Here is a 6,094-nt window from a genome sequence, read left to right as displayed (position 1 = left end):
TCTTTCTTATAAAAGGCTGGCTTTGAAGAGAAGGTCTTGTAAATGCATGCTGAACCTGCATGCTGAGCCAAGGATATGCATGAGTCTGTACAGACTGTAAGCCAGGTAGTTTCTATGGTTGATGAAGGGTAGGAAAGAAAATACAGAACTAGTCACCCAGTGGTTATTCACACCTTTAATCCCAGCACTCAAGAGGCAGAGGCAGGTGAACCTCTGTGAGTTCTAGGCCAGCCTGGTCTACAGAGTGAGTTCTAGTATAGCAGGGCTACACAAAGAAACCTTGTTTCAAACAAACAAACAAACAAAAAACAAAACAAAACAGAACTAAAGGATTTTGGGGCACTGTAAGTATATTCAGGAGAAAGACCAGATATCAAAAGGTTGGGTCACAGGAATTTAGGAGGACCAGTTTCTAATGTCCTGTACTACAGTCACCAAATAGGAGGCCTGCCCAATTCATCTAACAATTTGAATCTTATTTCTAGGGGGAAAAAAGACTTCTGTACTTGCTAAGTGAATCTTTCCAAAAGGTAATCCTTATTCCTTAAATTCATTACTAATGCATTGAAAAATGGATGTGGCCAGGCCTTGGCAGGAATTCAGACAGTGCACTTTCAAATATAGCTGCCTGGGAAGTGGTGATGGGAAGAATGGCCTGCAGCTCAGGAAGCCTGTTGCTGCTCCATGCTGAGACAGCAGGACTCTAGCACACAGTCATGGAGAGTGCTGGTCCTCTGCAGACCTGCACACGTGCTGGGGCTCTTGCTGCAAGGGGCTTAAATAAAGAGCCAGTGGCTGCAGACTCACCTGTGGCTTCCCAATGGAGCATTTTGAGCAAACTGTAATTGCAGGTCATGATATCCTGCTATAACAAAAATACCATAGCCTAGGTAGTGTGCACATTTTTTACATTTCAGGAGGCTGAAACATCCAAGATAGAAGCAGGAGCAGCTGCAGTGTCTGGCAAGGGTCCTCTTCCTGACTTAGTGTAGACTGATACTACGTCTTCACATGGTAGAAGTCATTGCATGTCTGTATTTACCAGACACTCAGCCCATTCTGGAGGGCTCCGCCATAACCGAATTACCATGCAAAGAGCTCCTCTGTGGTAGTTTGAATAGGTATGGCCCCCATAGACTTGAATGCTTGAATGCTTGGCCATAGGAAGGGGCACTATTAGGAGGTGTGGCCTTGTTGAGGAAGTGTGTCACTGTGGGGGTAGGCTTTGAGGTCTCGTATGTTCAAGCTATGCCCAGTGTCACAGTTCACTTCCTGCTGCCTGCAGATCAAGATACAGAACTCTCAGCTCCTCTAGCATCACATCTGCCTGCAAGCTGCCATGTCCTGCCATTATGATAATGGGACTAAACCTCTGAAACTATAAGCTAGTACTGATTAAATGTTTTCATTTATAAGAGTTGCCATGGTCATGGTGTCTCTTACAGCAATAGAAACCCTAACTAAGACATCTCCAAATATCATTTTGGGTAGTGGGCTTAGACACAGGAATTTGGAAGGGACCTGAGTTGTCCATAGCATAGTACATAGAAATTACTGTTGACAACATGACTGTGGAGAGGGCTGTGTTCCAATGATGCTGTTGGAAACATGGAAAGGCCCAGGTAGCAAGCAAGCACTGTGGAGAATTGACAAAGGGTTGATAGAGTCTGGATAGCAAGAACTCCAGATGTCTCCAGCCTTCTTATTCTGTCATTTAACTTTTTTCTCTTTGGGTCAATACTATTTATGATCAAAGATGCCTAACACCAGTCTGAGATCAGCGTCTAGTGGAAGAAAGTAACCTGGGATACGGACTGAAAACGCTTCCCCAGGCTCCTTAGCCGAACGCTCATCTCCTTATGTTCTGCAAGACCAACAATGTTATGGAGTATTAGTTACTTTACAGACTATTTCACAGTTGGAGTTTTCTGGTTTGTGTAATGATGATGATGAAAGTGGGGTTATATATCTTCAAGTGGAAGACCGCGGGTGAAATGCCCTCTCATATTGAGGGCACGTGCATTCAGCATGCATCACTAACGTAACCTTGTGGCCTGCTGAGGTTATGTTTGTTAAAACTCTTCCTCTGCTTACCTCCTTTTCTACACAGTACTCTTCAGAAGAAAATGAACTATGTGAAGCCCAAAACGGGAGTCATGCTTCACTTCTTTGAGAGGGAAAAACAAAACAGGATTTTGCCTATATGAATGCTCTGGGGTTAAATATTGTGCAGACCATTTTGGGATGTCGAATGTCCTTGCACCTCATCCACTAAATACCACTAGTAAAACCAACTGAAAATGCCCCCTCCACGTCTCCAGAATAACCCCTAGGGGTCAGTACTGCCCTGCTGGAACCACTGGTCTCAAGATTCTGATTCTAGTTTCTTCAAAGTGAGTGTGACCTGGCATCATTTACAAAGGGATGAGTAGTCTACACTTTGATGCTTTCCTGCTCATGGACAAAGGGTATTTTTCACCTCTGATCAGCAGCTACTTGTCTGAGCTGTTTACCTTTGGGAACAGTGTTTTTCATAGTATTTTGTTAAGATGCATGCTTAGAATTATGGGGCAAACTAATGGAACATGTTAGTAACAGGCAGGATGGCGCAATAGCACCAAGGAAGTAATAACACCTGGACCACCCAGAATATGGCCAGTGACAGTTAACTGAGCTTAACCAGACAGCACACTTTGATGGAGGAAATAACTCGGCTCAATCTAATCACTAGTTAAGAGAAACTGTACAGCAAACACATAAATTTGGTATTAGCATATTAGCATAAAATTATGTTAGCATATTATAAAGTATTTTTAAAATAATTTATTTAAATTTATTTTATGTGCATTGGTGTGAAGGTGCCAGATTCCCTGGAACTGGAATTACAGACAATTGTGAGCTGCCATATGGGTGTTGGGAATTGAACCTGGGTCCTCTGGAAGAAGCAGCCAGTGCTCTTAACCATTGAGCCATCTCTCTAGACCCCTATAAAGTATTTTTAAAATGCTAATATCCAGGACTTTTAGAGCTGTAATTAAATAGGTACTTCATAGATATCATCAAACTACACATTAGGGCTGGAGATAAAGCTAAGAACCGTTGCTGCTCTTGCAGAGGACCCGAGTTCAGTTTTCGGCACCCATGACGCACATCTACCTTTAACTCTAGCTCCAGGGGATCTGGCACCCTTTTCTGGCCTCTGCATTCAAGTGTACACACACACAAAAACAAACAAACAAACAAACATGAAAATAAATATTAAAAAAAACCCACACATGATACAATAGGCTTTGAGACTTCAAAGGCCTTAAAATGGGCAGCTCCTTCTATTTGGTTAATGCTGTGGTATTCTGTATCCTAGAAAATAATCAGGGATTTTAATTACTAAACTTGTTTCTTGTATTGCTTTTTTACAATATCGAAAAAAGTAGAAAAGCCCCCAAATGAGGAAATTGTTAATATATACCCATAATGATAGAGTGTTCTCTTTTCTAATGTCATTTAAGCATTCAAACATTATTTTAGACCTTAAAAAGAACAATGGGACAATGCCATGAGGTAGTAAGTGAAGAGACAGAATGCAATCTATGTATATCATGCTCTTGATGTTAGTAAGCAAAAACAAAACAGAGAAGGGGAAATACCAAGCTATGATCATCACTGGCTGCTTACTTAACTTCCTGCTATTTTTGTGAGTTTTACAAATTATTTGAAGTGAGCAACTATGACTTTTTTAAAAAATTATTTTTAGTTTATGTGCATTGGTGTTTTGACTGCTTGCATGTCTCTGTGAGGGTGTCTGATCCCCGGGAACTGAAGTTATGGACAGCTGTGAGCTGCCATGTGGGTGCTGGGAATTGAACCCGGGTCCTCTGGAAGAGCAGCCAGTGCTCTCAACCACTGAGCCATCTCTCCAGCCTAGCAAGTATTATTTTCCAGATAATGAGAACTATTTCCTAATTTATTAACATTTAGTTTTTTTACCCTTTGGGAAAATGAGGTATTTTAAAAATGCTTGTCTAATCCAGGTGTAGTGGTGCATGCCTTTAATCCCAGCACTTGCGAGGCAGAGGCAGGTGGATCTCTGTAAGCCTGAAGTCCAGACAGCCAGAGCTATATAGTGAGACTCTGTCTTGAAATAAACAAACAAACCCAAAACAACAACAACAAAACCTTTTATCTGATGCTCAAACTTCTTTTCTTTTTTGGTTTTTTGAGACAGGGTTTCTCTGTATAACAGCCCTGGGTGTCCTGGAACTCGCTCTGTAGACCAGGCTGGTCTCAAACTCAGAGATCCACCTGCCTCTGCCTCCCCGAGTGCTGGGATTAAAAGCATTGACCACCATGCCCAGCCCAAATTTCTATTCAGGATGACAACATATTAAAGATTAGAAAATACATTTAAGTTGTTTGAAACTCTTTACATAGTTAAAAAGTCGTATTTTAAATGATCAAATTCAATTAAGTGACCTTCAAATTTTCCTAGGTATACTTATTTTAAAAGTTGAAATAGGTGAAAAAAAAAAAAACAACACTCAGGAAAGAAGTTAGCACATTCTCACCCATTCTGCGCACTCTCAGCTGATTCTGGAGAAGCCTTCTATTTTGCTAACGTTCACTTTGTATTTGAAAACTGTAGTCTCATAGGCACAGCCCTCACAGCCAATACTCCTCAAGCATACTGCTGACATCCAGAAGCTGTACCCAGAAACCAAAGACAGCTTTGCTGCCCTTACAGATCCCCAGACAACCTACATCTCAGGAAGGTGATTTCTCCTTTTTCTCAGTTACAGGAAGGTATGGTCACTACATAGGGACTCACTGATCTTCAGGGCTGTTCTTCCTGACTCCCCTCCCAGGGGAAAGAAAGCTTCAGGGTTCAGACCGTTCAAAGTCAAGAGTCCTTGTCCTGCATGGCACTGCAGGAGCCTGTGGTCTAGCTGCTTGAATGGAGATGGGCCATGAGTTACCAAGACAGGCAGGGAGGTGAGTTAATAATTTCAACATCATGCCATGTAATGATATAAAGATTTAATGGAGTGTGCATAGCATGATTGGGGGCACAAAATCATATTAAATGTCCTTGTAGAACAAGGCTGAGGATACAAGATAGTTGCTGTATTGAGAAAAATTATGAGCTGTGGAGGCAGAATGGACAAACCAGAACTGCAGCAGGCCAAGTATCACCAGGAACAAACTGGTTTGAAATCAATACTAACCACCCTGTATGCATCTGTCAGTGGCAATTTCTAGCATCTGATGGCCATGTGTAGATCTCAGAATCGCACACATTAGCAGAATTGCTTGGGGTTTGTTTAAACACAGGTGTCAGGTGTCTGGGCCCCAGTGATGGACTAGGTCTGCAGAGGGCTCTACAGTAAGCATTTATTTGCTGTGTGTGTGTAAGAGAGAGGAAGAGCGGGGCAGAGGGGGAAAAGTAGAATATAGGAGTCGAGGAGTTGACATCAAGCTATCGTGTTGCTACACCTTAGTTTTTAAAAAACACGGACTATTGCCAGGCGGTGGTGGCGCACACCTTTAATTCCAGCACTCAGGAGGCAGAGCCAGGCAGATCTCTGTGAGTTTGAGGCCAGCCTGGTCTACAAAGCGAGATCCAGGACAGGCACCAAAACTACACAGGGAAATGCTGTCTAGAAAAACCAAAAACAAACAAATAAACAAACAAACAAAAAACGGATTTATCACTGAATCTGGATTTCACCATTTAAGCTAGACTGCTGGTCACTGAGTGAGATTCACTTGTCTCCAGGCATGTTCAGTATTGGGATTACAGATGGCATGGGCTACTCCACCAAGGTTCTGGGGATCCCAAGGTAGTTCCCATGCTCGTCCAACAGGCACCTCGACCACTGAGCTATCTCCACAGCCTTACTGTGAATGTTTCCATCAAGTTTCCAGGTGATGCTAACAAGGCTAGTCAGTCATGGACCACACTTCGAAGATGGTACCCAAGTTATCAATGTTCTCCACGAATCTGGATGAGCAGCACCTAGAGCTGTTGTGACAAGAAGCACCCAAACTGCAGGGAGGAAACAGAGAGCATTGTATGGGGACCCTGGTAAATGAGCACTGT

The sequence above is a fragment of the Peromyscus californicus genome, unplaced genomic scaffold (assembly GCF_007827085.1).
Source record: "Peromyscus californicus insignis strain IS unplaced genomic scaffold, ASM782708v3 Scaffold_19__1_contigs__length_69161282, whole genome shotgun sequence".
NCBI lineage: Eukaryota > Metazoa > Chordata > Mammalia > Rodentia > Cricetidae > Peromyscus > Peromyscus californicus.
This window is presented reverse-complemented; position numbering follows the sequence as displayed.